This window comes from Bidens hawaiensis, unplaced genomic scaffold, assembly GCF_021521415.1.
Source record: "Bidens hawaiensis isolate Kalapana, Puna unplaced genomic scaffold, B.hawaiensis_p1.1 tig00026624_1, whole genome shotgun sequence".
NCBI lineage: Eukaryota > Viridiplantae > Streptophyta > Magnoliopsida > Asterales > Asteraceae > Bidens > Bidens hawaiensis.
Window position 1 is genome coordinate 172,311 of NW_027494285.1, and position 18,081 is coordinate 190,391.

The 18,081-nt window shown below is 35.7% G+C and overlaps 1 pseudogene; it reads right to left on the reverse strand.

Annotated features, from left to right (window-relative positions):
• Positions 1-3,262: 3,262 nt before the first annotated feature.
• LOC143573747 (WD40 repeat-containing protein HOS15-like) lies at positions 3,263-17,499 on the reverse strand (annotated as a pseudogene).
• Positions 17,500-18,081: the final 582 nt, after the last annotated feature.

Sequence of the window (18,081 nt, forward strand, 5' to 3'; positions counted from 1 at the left end):
GATCGTAGAGTTGAGCATAATGGTCGTTCAAATACTTACAGCTTTATGTTTGGTGGTGTGAAGCTAACTCTTGTTCCTAGAAAGCCAAAAGAGTTGGCCACAAAGCCTTTCGGTAATTATTTGACTATTAGCCAGTATGAAGAGGAGTTAAAAGATGCAGAAATAGTTTTTGTGTTGATAGAGAGGGAGGTGTCTAAGGAGACTGAAATTCCTGAAGATATGGCTCCATTATTTGATGAATTTGTTTATGTCTTTCCTGATGAGTAACGGATGGTTTGCCCCCGTTGCGTGACATCCAGCACCAAATTGATTTGGAACCAGGTGCTCAACTGTAACAAGCCACACTATAGAAAGAGTCCTAATAAGCATGAGGAGTTACGCAGGCAGGTTGAAGACTTGATTTCTAAGGGGTATGTTCGGGAAAGCATGAGTCCCTGTGTTATCCTTGCCCTGTTGACCGATGGAACATGGCGTATGTGTGTTGACAGTCGTGCCATCAACAAGATTACTATTAGGTACAGATTTCCAATCCCACGCCTTGATGATTTGCTTGACCATATAAGTGGTGCCACTATTTTCATAATACTAGATTTAAAGAGTGGGTATCATCATATTCGCCTTAGGCTGGGTGATGAGTGGAAGACCGCCTTCAAGACTCGTGAAGGGTTGTATGAGTGGTTGGTTATGCCTTTTCGTTTATCTAATGCCCCCAGCACTTTATGCGAGTCATGAACCAGTTGTTCAGGCCCTTTATCGGTAAATTCGTGGTGGTGTATTTTGATGATGTTCTCATTTATAGTGCTAATATTGGTGAGAATGTTAGCCATATACGACAGGTTTTGACCTTACTTCGCAGAGACAGTTTGTATGCAGCCAAGAAGAAGTGTGTCTTCATGACCCCAGAAGTTCTGCTTTTGGGATATGTTGTTTCTGGGGAAGGAATACAGGTAGGCGAGTCTAAAGTTGCAACCATTAAACAGTGGCCAACCCCAAACTCAATAACTGAATTACGCAGTTTCCATGGTCTTGCTTCATTCTATAGACGATTCATATGAAATTTCAGACTGTATGAAAGGGAAGACTTTTATGTGGAGTGAAGATGCAGAATTAGCTTTTCAGTTGATTAAAGAAAAACTTACAACAGCTCCGATCTTAGTATTACCAAACTTTTCTCAAGCTTTTGAGCTACATGCAGATGCCTCGCAGGGTGGCATTGGGGCTGTTCGAAGTCAAGGAGGGCAGCCTGTTGTCTATTTCAGTGAAAAGTTGACCGGTGCAAAGCTCCGTTATAGCACTTATGATATTGAGTTTCAAATCGGGTGGAAAATGTTTTGAGTAGGAGGAGTAATTTGCTTGTTTCTATGAGGGTTGGTGTGCCAGGTGTAGACACCTTCGTGGAACAGCTAATGGTGGACCCTAATTTTTCTGTTGTTTTTCATGATGCGCAATCTGGGAAGAGGTCGGATTTTCTAGTGCATGACGGTTTCCTTTTCAAGGGAAATCAATTGTGTATTCCAGATTCCATTCTTCGTCTTCAAATCATTCAAGAGTTACATGGTGAAAGGCATGTTGGAAGGGACCGTACTTTACAGATTCCATTCTTCATCTTCAAATCATTCAAGAGTTAAATGGTGAAAGGCATGTTGGAAGGGGCCGTACTTTACAGTTTGTGCAGTTTTCCTACTTTTGGCCTACTATACGCAATGAAGTAGACCGATTTGTGAAGCGTTGTAGGGTCTGTCAAGTTTCGAAGGGAATGGCTACAAATGCTGGACTCTATATGTCTTTACCCATTCCTTCGCAGCCTTGGGTTGATATTAGCATAGATTTCTTGTTGGGATTGCCACGTACTCAGCGTGGTCATGATTCAATCTTTGTTGTTGTTGACTGGTTCTCTAAAATGGCTCACTTTGTTCCTTGTCAGAAGATGACAAATGCAGTTAATGTAGCTCAATTGATCTTTCGACATATCTACTGATTGCATGGGTTACCAACTTCTATTGTGTCTGATCGGACACTCGCTTTTTGAGTCATTTTTGGCATAGTTTGTGGAAGATGGTGAATACTCAGCTCAATTTCAGTAGTGCCTACCATCCTCAGACAGATGGGCAGACTGAAGTTACTAATCATTCCCTTGGAAATTTGTTGCGGTTCCTTGTGGGTGAACATGTGAAGGCCTGGGATCAAAAACTATGTCAAGCTGAGTTTGCTCATAATCATGTTGTCAATCAAAGTACCGAGTTTAGTCCGTTTCAAATGGTTTATTCTGCTCAGCCACGGGGACCCCTTGACCTGATGTCACTTCCCATTCCTGGTTCTGTCCCCAATAAAGTGAAAGATTTTGTGGAAGGGCTACATGAGATTCATAAAGATGTGCATGACAACCTGGTTCGAGCCAACTCAAAGTACAAGCAGGCTGCTGATCAAAAGCGACGACATGTTGATTTTGAATAAGGTTATTTTGTTTGGGCTGTTTTGACAAAAGATCGTTTTTCTATTGGAGAATACAATAAATTATCAGCTAAGAAGATTGGGCCCATGGAAATTGTGGAGACGATAAACTCAAATGCTTATCGTCTCAAGTTGCTGAGTCACATTCGTTCATCTGATGTTTTATATGTGAAACAATTACTACCTTATTACGGGGACACTTCTGATGATGAGGATGCTGCTGATTCGAGGTTGATTTTTTTCTACCCAGGGGGAATGATGTGGGCCTAAGTGTGGAAGACCAGGCCATGATGTTTCTGGAGGTCCAAGTTTGAGCTTCCAAGAGGGCTGCACGAAAATGGGCTTCACTTGAGCTACATGCCTCCGTTTCAGGCATGCTACCTGTCGGAACGTGGGCCACGTTGTGGTCCCATTGATTTTTCCGAAATAGGGCCTCTAGATACACTTTTGGGCCACATTTGTCTTTTTCGTCTACTTTTTGGGTTTTGTTTTTGGCTGTTGTTGGGCCTTTGGCTCTTTGTTTTGGCCCAACCCTATTTTAGATTCTCTATTAATATGTTATGAATGTTGGTGATTGATCATTGATCAATTATTGAATAAAAAACTTTATCGTTTCAAATTCTTGACTTTTGGGTCAAATTTGGGGGTTTGGGGAAGGATCTTCACGGGTATTCCAAGAATCAACGTGATAACCTTCATTCTCTATTAGTAAGCCGCATCACAAATGAATTAAACATCCTATGTAAAATTCATTAAAAAAACAGTAACCTAGTTTAGTCAGGAAACTGCATTAAACTAATCAAACTAATTACTATCTGAAGATAATCACTAACACAACATTAAACATTGTCTTACAAACTCAATTCCATAGGAACATCATGCGCTAGTAGAAGAATGATTTTTCAATTTCGAAAACTCCTTGAAGGAAAAAAAACATACCGAATTCCCTAAAAATATCCAATCTCCTGAAAACTAAAACAAAAGGCAAAGATTGCATACGGAAATCCAAGACACAAACAACATTGTTTGAGACACACGCCGCAATTTATTCCAACAAACGTCAAAGATCTGACCACTTCCCTTTAATTTTTTGACCACCTTTGCTTCTTTAACCGACCAAATATGCATACAGTTTTCCACTGATCCTCTTGCTAAGTACTCACCGTTTGGGCTAAATGCGACAGAATATACAGGATCCCTTCATTCAATAAAAGAAAAAAAGATGAAGGTGTATAACAAGTATATATCCAAAAAGAGAAGGTTAAGAGAGGAAACAGTTAAAATGTTGAAAGCTAGTTGGTTTTACCAGCTATTTAGAAACAAAAGTTAAGGGACTAAACTGCTAAAATATTGAAAATTAGTTGGTTTATTACAATGTCAACCTACAAATAAACTTGTTCACAAATTAAAATGGTCTTTTCAGGAAACACGAATGAGGTATGTTTGTGTTCTTTCGTTTAACTTTAACATTACAAATGATCAAACAATTAATTAAGTGAATGGGGATTTTGTGTCTGTGTTCGTTTATGTTCATTCGTTGATAGTATAAGCGTACAGTACACGACCTTAAACATTCCTAAACAAAAAATATACGGACCTAAACGAACTGACATAGATGAACGAAGATAAATGACCAAACATCAATTAAAAGTAAACGTGAACTTCAATTTGCCGGGTCTAAAAAATTGATAAATTTAGAGTGAATTATAATGGGTAATATTTTAGTTTCATAAAACTAGACTAAATTATAAATGAAAGTAACAGAACGAACTTAAACAAACAAACATAAGTAAATGAATGAGACATGTGTTCATGTTTCTTAATGTAATTTAATAAGCATACAAGCTCAATTAATATACTCGGAATTAATTAAAAAGCTAAAATGTAAATAATATAAGTATTGTACCCATGAGCAACTAAACTGTGAAGAAGGTTCCCGGTTTCAACATCCCATAGCTTTATAGTAGAGTAACTAAACTGTGAAGAAGGTTCCCGGTTTCAACATCCCATAGCTTTATAGTAGAGTCAAATGAAGCATTGTTAAATATTCCAATATATATATATATATATAAAAGCAACAAATGATACTTTGCCAAGACCAGTGGCTCGTTAGGGTTATTAGTTCCAGAACAGAACCTGTTGGGCTCCATTTGATGGTATATATTTCCTGCCAATCAATATAATAACAATATTAACAATAATCACATTTATAATATAGTATTATTTAATATGTCATCAGTTTGTACCATTGTATGCTCCTTCAAATCATGCAAGCACGTATCCTGCTTCAAGCTCCATATCTACATCATCATTAATTTAACTAATTAATCCAATTGCACTACTTAGCCAACAAAACCTAAACAACTCATTTTCAACAAATTATAAACATAAATATTATGAACCAGTAGGATCCCAGATGATAGCATTAACTTCACCCTAAAGTAACATTCAAAAACCTTTTACAAAACTATTCATTTTTTTTATAAAAGTATTATAAACATACCCGATGTCCCGCAAAGGTTTCTACAGGTCTATTAACTCCAACTTTACAAATATAAATCATGTTGTTGGTTGAGCACGTTGCAAACGAGACATTATTGCGCCAATCAACATCGAGAATCAGTGCTGCATTGATTAAACTATTAGAATCACCTGTATAATATTTAAATGTAGCAATAAGAGAAAATATTAAAATAAAAATAAAAAAATTTCCTGCACGAAACTTAAACTGTTGTTTGCATTCTCCGTTTTTATGTCCCAAACAATTGTGGTTTTGTCCAGACTGCCACTTAGAAGATAATCTCCTTTTTTGTTCCATTTTAAAGATAATATTGGCCCTCTATGTTTTGCTAATGTATTTATCAGCTTCCCTATATAGATAAACAAACATATAGTTTGCCACAAAATCTATAAAAAAACATACATATATCTTCTCATTGCCACCTAAACAGAACCTTTTTTTTTATTCAACAGTATCCGTTGTATAATAATTAGAATGGACCAAAGCTGATCCATTACTCAAAGTTACGTATAATTTGAGTCGCGACCAAAGTTGATCCATTACCCAATTTGACCCTCTCAACTCATTGAAAGAAATCTCTATAAATCATAAATGGTAATTTTATAAACTTAGGAAAAGTTTATAAAATATTTAAATAAAATTGTTTAAATACTGGGATGTTAGTTTTTAATACTATCAACTTTCACTCATTGGCACAACTCCTAACTTATAACTTATTTTCTCCTGTCACTCCCAAACCTAACGGACCCTAACTCCGTTAGGTTTTTTTCCTGACATGGCACATTTTAACTGACATGGCATAATTGTAGTTTCAACCCCTTGTTATAACATACCGTTAATTAAATTAAAATGCCTAGTAAATAATAACTAGAGAGTCAAGTCAACAGTCACCACCACCACACCTCTACAACCGCCGCTGGAACCCACAGCCACAACAATTATCTTCTATGCCGGCCACGAGTAACTTTTAGTATGCTCACCTAGAACACCTCCTCCATCCATTCCTCTCTCTACTTCCTTCTTTGAAATTATTCAAAGGTAAAAGATTTTGGGAGAACCCTAACAATTAGTTGAAAATGATGAGTAGGCTAGGCTCAGATCTCGTACCGGAAAAGCAATTTCATCCGACACCCATCACATTGTATACCTTCGTCAGCCATGACGTCAACGGAGCATAGATTTTCTTGCCGATTTTTGGACTGAGGGTACCACGATTCACATTCATCCAATTACGTGTGATTCCGGCTCAGATATGAATGATTCATATCTAATAGCTATTCTCGTTCATCGAATAACGTATAATAACGACCGTAGACGTTGGCCTGAGAAGGGATGTGAGAGAGGAGTTGATGAGTAGGTAACGAGGTTTTGTAAAATAGTTTATGGCTTTATTAGTTTTTTATTTATAATAATATGTTTTAAAATGCTATTTATTGTTTTTTAATAAATAGCGTGCCACGTCGGTTAAAAGATTGTAAAATCTCGTTGGTGTATTATACAACGGTTTTTATAAACCAGCAACAAGATTTACAAACTAACCTAGAAAGAACTGTCTACTTAAGAAAAACCTTCTATTCAAACTAACCTAGAAAGACTAACATTGATCAAATGGTGAATATGGAAGGTATGTGTAAAAACATGGTTTAGATAAACCATACAATTTACAATTTTTAATCTATTTTGGTGCAAAACTTGGTTGGATAAACCCAAGGTCAAAAAGAAGTGATAGGGACATATTAATGGGTAAAAAACACTTCATTGGAGAAGTAGAAAGGTGATAAAGATCTCACACAACGTTCAAAACACAAAAATTATAGTGATGAAATTTTGATGCTGGTAGTTTCAAGTGACCGTGCATCGACCATGGCATCTAACGTCATAAGGGCAGAAATTTGTCAGGATTATATTCAACTTTGCAGTTAAATAGCAAAATCGATTTCACACTTTGACTTCACCTCTTTGCTCTAACATATTCTTATATACTTTCAAGATATTCTCTTGTATATCTCAAAAAGATTCAAACTTCAAATTCAAGTGAAGATATCGAGAACCACAAGAGCAAAGAAACAAACTTCAAAGTTATTCATCATTTATTCATTCACTTGTATTTTTAGGGTTCGTCACTAGATGATGTTCTAATGATTTAACAAGTGAGGTAATCATCATTTTGTTGATGACTTGAGAGGGAAATACTATCTTGATATGGTGTTATTATATTATGTTGAGAAACTCTATCTTGACATATAGTTTATCATCAGTAAAGAAATGTTAAGATCACTATCTTGATATAGTGTGTTGAAGAATGTGTTCACTATCTTTGATTAGTGAAGAAGTGTAAAGCTAGCTACTTGGTATGACTAATGAAGAAGGTGGTCACTTTGTACCCATGATCCCTACCGTTTAAAGAGAAGATTAGTGAAGAAATTCAGGAGGTGGTCGTGATTTTTTTGTTCTTGGTATCACGACTAGTCAAAAGAAAGAGAGAGACAATTATTGAGTTCTTCTCGTAAGGTCATTTGGAAAATTAAATAAAGTTTGACTTTTTGTTGTGTAAGCTATTTGTTTGTGCTTTTGCTGCATCGGAACTCAAGACATCCAACATGCTCGATATACATTTTGTTTGGGGCAGTTACGAATTCAAGATGAAAAGGTTGTGTTTATTTATTTATTTTTATTTTTACTAGTGGTTAACCAGTCGGGCTTCGCGACAGCACTATCCGATGTAAACACGCAACCGACGAATAAAACATAACAACAATATTTTTGCCTTTTCAAAAGTCAAAAGGAAAAAAAAATATGTTTTGAATATTGAATATCATCGATCTCTGATGAAGTAATGCTCACATATGTCTTCACTCTTATTTACCCACTCAACAGAATTCAAATAGCAAGTGCTAAGGTAATACAATTATAGTTAAGCAGTATGCTTACATTTAGGTATTAGCATTTGTCTATAAAAGATTTTTCTACTTTTATTTGAAACTCAAAGATTTTGTTATTGATAGAGCAGAACATCAATATAAAATTCAACAGGGGCAAACATTGATTCTTAAAATAACAAAGGCAGTCAAAATAACTCATAACGAGCTAAAAATTATTCATAAAATGACAAATGAGTAAACTCAAAGATTTGGCTACTGGTAGAGCAAAATATCATTAAAAAACTCATTTAGGGGCTAAAAATTGATTATTAAAATAACAAAGGACTAAAGTCAATATGCTCATAAAAAGCCAAAAGTTTATTCACAAACTGACAAAGTTTAAACTGAAAATTAGTATAGTGTACTGTAACAATTGGTTATCAATTTATATATAGTATAATTTTGTTATTATTTTATTTTTTTATTAAACAACTAGTGTTATATTTTAGTTGGGTTGAACGAGTGGGTTGAATTCAAAGTTTTTTTATATGGGTTGAACGAGTTATGTTTTGACCAAATTTTTTTAAACGACATGCTTTTTTGATTAGGGAACTCAAGATGATCAAGGAAGACTGATGCTCGCTCGATTAGATGACCGAAATCGTAGCTAACTGAGTGGATATGCGAGTTCATACGACCGAGTGAATACGATCTCTCCCTTGGATGAACCATATAGCCAAGAGAAATCATGAACCATAATAGAAGAGCTTGCCCCACCCATGAGTAAATAATTCATAGTAGCCTCATTAAACCATACATCTTTCTTGGTATATCCAGATAATAGGTAGGTGCATAAACTGAAACATTCTAGAGCTACAAAGATAGTTATTAAATCATAAGCACCGCATAAAAACATTCCTCCTATAGTAGTTGCTAATACGAATAAGAGAAACTTTGTTATAGCCATTTTTGTACATTCAAAGTACTTTAAGGATAGATGGTTCTGCTAGTAACATGTTTACTTCAGTTGTAGGTAATTTATTTGGGTTCAAAGCCATGCACGCTCTATGCCTGGAAGATTTGTGAATCCTACTGTGTATGTTAAAACTATCGACGGTCCGCCTCACGGTATCCAAGTTGAGAGAGATAAATTTAACAAGTATGGTCGTCCCCTGCGGGATGTACTATTAATCCTAAATTAGGGTTCGCTAAAAACTACGGTAGAGCTTGTTATGAATGTCTTCGTGGTGGTCTTGATTTTACTAAAGATGATGAGAACGTGAACTCCCAACCATTTATGCGTTGGAGAGACCGTTCCTTATTTTGTGCTGAAGCTATTTATAAATCACAAGTTGAAACATGTGAAATCAAAGGGAATTACTTGAATGCTACCGCGGGTACATGCGAAGAAATGATGAATCTCACTGAGACATAATTCTGTCTAGATAGATTTCTCGAGATATTTTCTTACGAAGTTTTGTTATAGCATCTATAATTGCTTCTGGTTTAGGTGGACAGCCCGTCAGATAGACATCTACAGGAATTAGATTATCGACTCCATGATCAGTACTATAGGAATCAGTACTGTACATCCCCCGTGTAATTGTACATGCTCCCATAGCAATAACATATTTTTGTTTAGGCATTTGGTCGTATGTCGGGGACATGGTCACAGAGGTTGTAAAGTTCGGGAAAACCAAAATAACACATATATGGATTAAGAGGAGTTCCTAGATTAAGAACATTATGATGAAGATCAAGATGATAATGACCAAGATGGTTGTGAAAGCCGAGAAGGTCAATTTTGTACGTCAAATCAAACAGATAAAAAGAGACAAATTTGGAGATAAAGATCAGCCTATTTCTAAACAGAAATTGAGGGGTGACTGTTAATAATATTGGACTCCAAGTTACAAGTCACTGAACTCGATGGACCATTATTGACAAGTCGGTCATGTTTGGTTATGTTTCCAAATTACAATATGTTTCCGAATTAAACTGTAATTATAATAGGAATGTCTTGACTAGCAAGTTAGAGTTAGTCTATATAAACCGAGTTATGGTTAGACATTATAGAACACATGAGATGCATCAGAGTTAGGATTGATCAAGAAAAACACGAGTCATGTGTAATATGGATTTTTAGGTTATATTTCCTCTATAATATATTGAGAGTTATTCAATATTAATTTTGTATGCGTTTATGATTTGGTGAGTCATATCAATATGTCCTTGACCCAATACATAGTTTGAGTTGACCCATATTTAATCATTGTCTAATTTGAGTTGACCTAATTGACCAATTATCTAAGTTAGGTTGGCCAAAATTGACCGGCAGTCTAATATGAGTTGACCAAAATTGACCCAAAACCCAAATTAACTCGTATAATTTAAAATAACCAAAATTGACAGGTTGTCTAATTGAGTCTACCCAAATTGATCATGTAAGGCCCCACTACCGGTAGCCCTACTTTAACATTGGATTTACTCATAAACGCAGTTCTAAATATCATAGTTAACAAAACTTTTCGCGGAATAATAAAACTTCAACCATAACATTTTACATAACCATCAAATCATGTCTTATAAAACATTCGTAGTCAATTAAAACAAAACATAGTCTTTAAAACATCACAACATTTCTTCGAGATGCCAGTATCTTCGATTTCCATGCCATGTGTCTTCAGTCACGCGAGCTGCCTCAACCTATTTGCCTGCGTGCATACTAAAAGTCAGCTATGCTAAGTGAGTTCTAGTTAATCACATAACTTACTTTTCATACACATATACGTGCCCAAAGGTGCGCATTACAACATATCAAGATCAGCATTCGTCCATACACATTCATATCTAACCATACATTATAAAGGGCGTTTCACCCTACATACCTCGGATATTATAAGGGTCCGGTACCCTCCATCCTCGGATATTATTAGGGTCCGGTCACCCTTCACCCTCGGATATTATTAGGGTCCGGTCACCCTTCATCCTCTGATATTATTAGGGTCCGGTCACCCTTCATCCTCGGATATTATTAGGGTCCGGTACCCTTCATCCTCGGATATTATTAGGGTCCGGTACCCTTTCTTCCATAGCTTCACACCATACCTGTCCTTAAATATTTTTCCTGACAATACGGGCAATCTCCGAAGAGTGTTCACGTACCATTAACTTATCATACGTGCATTATGCATACATCATAAATATTCATACATGCATCTTATCTTACATCATACATAGCAATCACGTCTTTAGCTACCACCTGACGGTACATGCAATATCCGAAGACCGTTCACGCACCGTCAAGCAATCATCATACATACATCATACAAGGTATACATTTACCACTTAAGGTAAGTGTATTAACTATCACATCGAGTATGCACACAGCCCCGAAAACATAACAAGGAAGTGGGGCTAGAAACTCACCTCAATGCGGTTGCGTTTACGGTTATTCCCTTCTTGAGCTGTGCACGACTAACTGTATAATAATTACAGTATTAAGTACCGCTCTAGTCATCTCATTGCTACTTAGTTAGTCTTACACGTCTAAGCTGTTTTACTTCATTAAATCATTACCTGGTTAGTTAATCGTTACTCATTTACCTTTAAAGGTATCTTTCATAAATTGCCAAACTCCAAGGGCTGTTATGTAATTATATAATTCTTTTCTAAGTCCAGGGACCAGTCTGTCCTTAAACTCCTAGTTCGTTACTTTTCCCTTAACGAATTGGGTAAAGAATCACCCTCTGATTCGCTAAGCTCCCATAACGAACTAGCTAACGAATCACCCTCTGATTCGCTAAGCTCCCATAACGAACTAGCTAACGAATCACCCTCTGATTCGCTAAGCTCCCATAACGAACTAGCTAACGAATCACCCTCTGATTCGCTAAGCTCCCATAACGAACTAGCTAACGAATCACCCTCTGATTCGCTAAGCTCCCATAACGAACTAGCTAACGAATCACCCTCTGATTCGCTAAGCTCCCATAACGAACTAGCTAAAGAATCACCCATAACGAATCACCAATAGTTCTTATCCAGACTTTGACTCAAGGGTCAAAGTCAAAATCGTCAAGAACAGCAAATAGTCAACAAATCTTAGATGTGCAATTAAACCTTCGTTTCTTAACCAAATATCACGATTTGGTATCAACGGAATCGTCTGACCAGCGCCTACAAACCCCAACCATCAAATCGGCCTAATATCGATGTTTAAGGGGTGAGATTTAGGCATATAGGTTACGGGTTTACTTAGGTTTACAATTAACCCATCAAATGTTAACCAATTTCCATAAGATTTGTTGTTTTGGATTCGTTTATAACAAACTAACACAGATCTATGATTTCCTTAATCAAACCGAACCTATATGAACGATTTCTAAATATAAACGTACCTTAGACGAGTCGGTATTCGAACACGAGCTGGTCTTTGATGTTGTTTTGGTTCGTCACAGCGATCTAGCACCAACAATCTTGGGTTTCGACTTCGGATCTTGGTTCGGGTTATAGGATGGTGTGTGTGTTTTCCAAAGTGTAGGCTATGGTGTAGAGAATGGATAAAAATGGAAAGGTTTAGGGTTTAAGGGGTATTTATACTCCCTTAAGCCCATGGACCTAAGGCCCATTCCATTCCTTATTTTCCATCTTCTAAAGTCCAAGCTCACCTTCTATTAGTTTATTTATTTAAACCGACACACGACACTTTATAAAATGAACCAAATTTATTTTATTAATTCTTATCAAAAGTAGGATGTTACAGATCACAGGTATTGTAACGATTCCGACTAAACCAGGTATACCCTAACCGGTAGACAATAGTTACGTTATATTTAATGTCGGGTACATGAATTACCATAGTAATTATACGAGAATACATGGTTCACTGTATTGATTGTACGTGAATATATAATTCATCGTATTGAATATGCGATTAATCGATCGATAGTTATTGAAACCCGAACGAATCGAGGGTTCAATTATAGACGATATCTATAATATTTAGTGATTTTACGAAGCATTAATGCTTCAGGATAAGTAAAGTACGGCACAGAGAAAGAATTTCGATTTAATGGTACGTCGGTACATTAAACGAAACCTTTAATACCAAACCGAGCAAGAGACGATCGATCAAGCCAAAAAAGATGCACAATTGTTAATAATATGATGTTTTAAGTTAATAAATGTCATGGTTTAAGTTTTTAAAGTTTTTAAATCAGTTTTATATAAATTTCATTTTTAAGCCGAAAACGACCGTTTTAGCCTCATTTTAAGCCGAATTAGACATTTAACATAAAAACGAACTGAACCAGATTATCCAAAACATTATCCGGATTTCGAGAATCCAAACATGTGGCTAAGAATAGAGAGGTGGGTCCCACCCCACCCCCCTTATAAATTCCGATCGGATTGGGGGTTCCCCCCTAGCCTCCCATTTCTATTTTCATCAAACCATTCAACATTCATCATTTTCTCTCAACTTCATGAGCTAAAAACCGAGATTTGGAGCAAGAAAACCGAGGTAAAGAACGAGTTATTTACGTTTCTATCTTCGTTTCTTGAGTTTATTTGCAAGAAAAATGAGGTTTCTAAGATGAAAACCGATTCTTGCATGATCAAGTGATGTATACGGGTTATACAAGGGATCTTGGTCCAAGAAAGGAGTTAAACGAACCAAGAACGAATTTTTACGGTTTAAACTTTAGTTTTGGAACAATAACCGAAACTATAGTGTAAGAGGCTTGATCGTGAGTGTAACTTGCTTGGTATTGTGGTATGTTGGTTGTAGGTTCTGTATTTAGTGGTAGATAAGGCGGAAAGACGAGTTTGTAGCTTGTAGTGGCGGAAAACGAAAGGTATATTCGGTTTATGTTCGGTTTTGGAATTTTGGACAAATTGTTGATGGTTTAGATTTAGGTCATGAAATTTGACAGAGGTGTTAAACACATGAAAATATGAGTTCTGTGAATTTTTGGTAATTTTTGGACAAAGGATGAATATTTGATGAATTTAATGCTCGGTTTTGGCTAAAAATGGTGAAAAATACTTAAACATCATGAAAAATTCTGGAAAATTCCAGATAATCTTTTTATAACATGTATAAGTCACACACAAAATTTTAGGTCATTTGGAGAAGTCTAAGTAGGCTTTTCGGTTAAACGAGTTCTAGGGTTTTCTAGCTCGGTTTTAGTGAAAATGGCATGTAAAAAGAGATTATGGTTCTGGAAAAAAATTACAGGGGACTATGGAGATGGCAGGGGTCATCCAGGAAAAATTTGGGATTTTTCTAAGGTCTTTTGGTATTTACGACATATTTAGTGTTTAAATGGTGTTTAAAAATAGATAAATAAATTTTAAATATAAAAATTAATTCTGAAAATATTTTTATAAAATTCCCCACTGTCAAAAAGTGGTTTGTGCAAAATTTCAAGATCCGAGATTAAACGGATAATTATTTGTGCAAAAAAAAAATAAAAACAAACTTTTAAGGTTTTAAACGCGTAAACCAGTAAAGTTCGCCTAAACGAACTGACCGGTGTATAAAAACCCTAAAAATGAACTATTTTCATATAACTGAGTTAAACAAGTAAAAATAAATCATCCGAAAATAATTCGGATGATTTGGGTAATTTTAAACGATTTAACAGTTTCCTGTGCACTAAAGACGGAAACGGGTCCCGCGGCCAATCGGGGCGTCTAAACCGAGCTCTAATTTCACAACTTTAATTAAATTATCAGTCAACGACTATTTTCGGGTCGTGTGTGACCAAACTCAATTTTGGAACGTAAAAACGGATAACCGTGATAGGCACGCAAAACGGGGAAAACAAACTAATAGTAATTTTGACCATAGAACTCTAAACGAAATCACAATCTGAGTCCGGAGAAGTGTTCTGGGTTAACAATGCCCCCGGAACGGGTACAGTTTCTGGGTTAACATTGCCCTCGGAATGGGTACAGTACTGGGTTAACAGTGTCCCCAGATGTACCGGTTAACACGGTTAAAGCTATAAACAATAATTGTATAATAACGATCGTAGGGATCATATTACAGATTGGACATGTTAACTGATAATGATTGTTGTTACCTGCTTGCATGTGCTAAGGTGAGTTTCACGAGCCCCTTTTTTCTGAATTGTTTTAAATATTTTCCCGGGGCGGAAAGCATGTTACTATTGAAATGTTTAAGTACATACTGAACGCGTGGATTTGCGTGTATTTATATATATTTTATTGTACGGGAATCGTACGGAAATGTATTAAGATGGTAATTGTCTGAGTTGCTAACATTGTAAGGCCCCGCAACAGTGTTTCTGGGTTAACATTGCCCCCAGAATGGGTACAGTACTGGGTTAACAGTGTCCCTAGATGTCCCTAGAAGTGTTTCTGGGTTAACATTGCCCCCAGAATGGGTACAGTACTGGGTTAACAGTGTCCCCAGATGTCCCTAGAAGTGTTTCTGGGTTAACATTGCCCCCGGAATGGGTACAGTGGTTCGTGGGCGGAGTATGCCACGGGGTTGTATGTGGATAGTCAGAGGTTTCACTTGTGGGCTCAGCATAATTACATCGATAATATTATATTTTGATAATGATTTATCAAGGTTTACTCGAATTGTGAAACTCACCAACTATTCGTAGTTGACCCGTTTTCTCACATGCTTTTCAGGTACAAATAAGATGAAGTGATTGCTTACGTGCTAAGTGCTTGATGTGTGTAAGATTTGCGTGCAGGATGTTAAGATACGTTAGATTAAATAGAATTATGTATCGTATTGTATGATGTGTGTATCACCTAGACGGTAATGAAATATGAGATAATGTAATTTGAAGTATATTAATGTATTCAGTTTTCTTTATAAACAATGTGGTTGATATCAGAGGTGTCTGTGACGCCCCGGTTACGTTTCCGCTGCGGTTACGGGGTGTTACAGGTATTCATTGAATAATTTCAGTTGACCCAAATTGACCTTAACCCAGATTGCCTAGTTTACTAAATTGACCCATTGTCTAACTTGAGTTGACCCAAATTAACCCATTTTCTAAATTGAGTTTACCCAAATTGATCCGCACAAATTGACTTATTGTCAAATTTTAGTTGACCATATTGACCTTGTCTAATTGTGTCGACCCAAATTGGCCCATTGCCTAATTTGAGTCGAACCAAATTGACCGGTTGTCTAATTTGAGTCAAACTAAATTTCCTAGTTACCCAAATTGTCCTGTTGTCTAATTTGGGTTGATCAATGTTAACCATTGTCTAATTTGTGTCGACCAAAATAAACCAATAAATAGTACCCACCATCTTTACACTATATTCTGGTCTGAACTTCATAAGATCCCGTTGCAAGTAGTGTACCCTCACCCGACACACCGGGCCCACAAAAACCAAACATATGTAGAACATTATAGAATACGAGTTATAAATCCTAACCTTGATAAAAAAAACTCACATTCCAATCAAGTGCAGTCACATCTTTATTCGTGTCCTTTGGTATGCCTCTATAGTGCTTTAAAGTCCCCACATTTGACGGTCTGTAGTTTGAATTAGTTCCATACGGGCCATCACGAATCGTCCAGATTCTACTAGCCGAATCTCTAGATCTAGAAAGTTGTAAATACAATTATACATAAAAACTTTAATGAGTATCTAGAAGTTGTTTTAAATTGAATATGCGCACACCCGGATGCCAAAAGAGATCCAGCTGGACTCCAACAACATACGAAAACCTGCAGGTTAATCACTCGGAATTTTTGGGTGTTGCAAAGCGTACCACATATCCTTCATTTTTATTAAACGTATCCCTTTCTTAACTTATACATTAATACAATCCGAACCTTTTTTTTCTTCTCTATTATGTTATCTTTTATTATCATTATTAATTTTCAAGAAGGCTTTTTTTTTTCCTATTTTTGAAAGTCTTTTACTATTTTTCTTTTTATAATTATTCTAAAATATTTTTATTATTTTAAAACTAAATATGAGTTTTTGTTATTAAAAATCATTTTTTTCCTACTAAAAAATGTTTCTTTTTCTTACTTTTAAAAGATATTTAAAAAAAAATTATTTATTTGGAGAGTGTTTTTTTAAATATATTTTTTTTAAAAAACTTTTTTTAAAGCATACTTTTAATAAATAAAAAAACATTATATAAATATGACTTGATTAACAAGTTTGGTTCTTTTGTAGATGACATTAATCTTATGCACCCGAATGTAACAAAAAAAACATTCTTATAAAGATATAATATGATTATTCTTTAAATAAATTTTATAAAAAAGAAAAAAATGAATACTAGCTAGAGAAATGTTATTAACTATTTATAATAAAAAATCATTTTTTTTTATTTAGCTGAACTCTTTTTTTTTTCAAATAAAGTGTTTTTGAACCTTTTTTCCAAAAAGAAATTATCGTTTAAAAAAACTTCAAAGAGTGAAATATGACATGCATTGATTTGATTTTATAAGTGGTGGGGGCTTGACAAGTATAATAAGGGGGGAGGGTCCGTTTAGGCTAACCCTATTCTTTTCTTAAAAAAGCGTTAAAATAAGATTTAGAGATTACGGATTTACATACCTCAGAGGTATGACCTTTTAAAACGATCATGCCAGATTTGGGAATAATTGTTGTCGACACTGATACCGAATTGTTGTCGATCTCCATTGAATCTGGTTCTATTTAATAATCAAGAAATGTATCAATGAGTAATTATATAAAAATTAAAACTAATTGCGGGAAGATTTACTGAATCCTTAATAAAGGTTATGGGTTTATGTTCAATTGGAGTCAATAATACAAGTCCAACAAACTTGAGGTTTTATAGATATCCTTAATGATACCATCTCAAGAGTTTGCGGTTGTGAGCATTTACCAACCAAGGAAAACCTAATGATCACAGGTAAATGCCCGACAACCGCAAACTCTTGAGATGATATCGATACGGATATCTATAAAACCTCAAGTTTGTTGGACTTGTATTATTGAATCCAATTGAACATAAACCCATAGCCTTTATTAAGGATTCAGTAAATCTTCCTGCAATTAGTTTTAATTCTGCAATAACGTTAGGTTTGTTGAAATCATACTGAAAGATCAATACTCGGGACTTACAATTGGTATCAGAGCCTTTAGAACCATTCAAGGCTCAGTTTGATATCAACGGATTCATGATCTAAGTGTGCTTGGTGGCTTGGTTGTTTTTCCGGCGAGGTATTAATCGGAGAAGAAGAAAACGATTGATTTGGT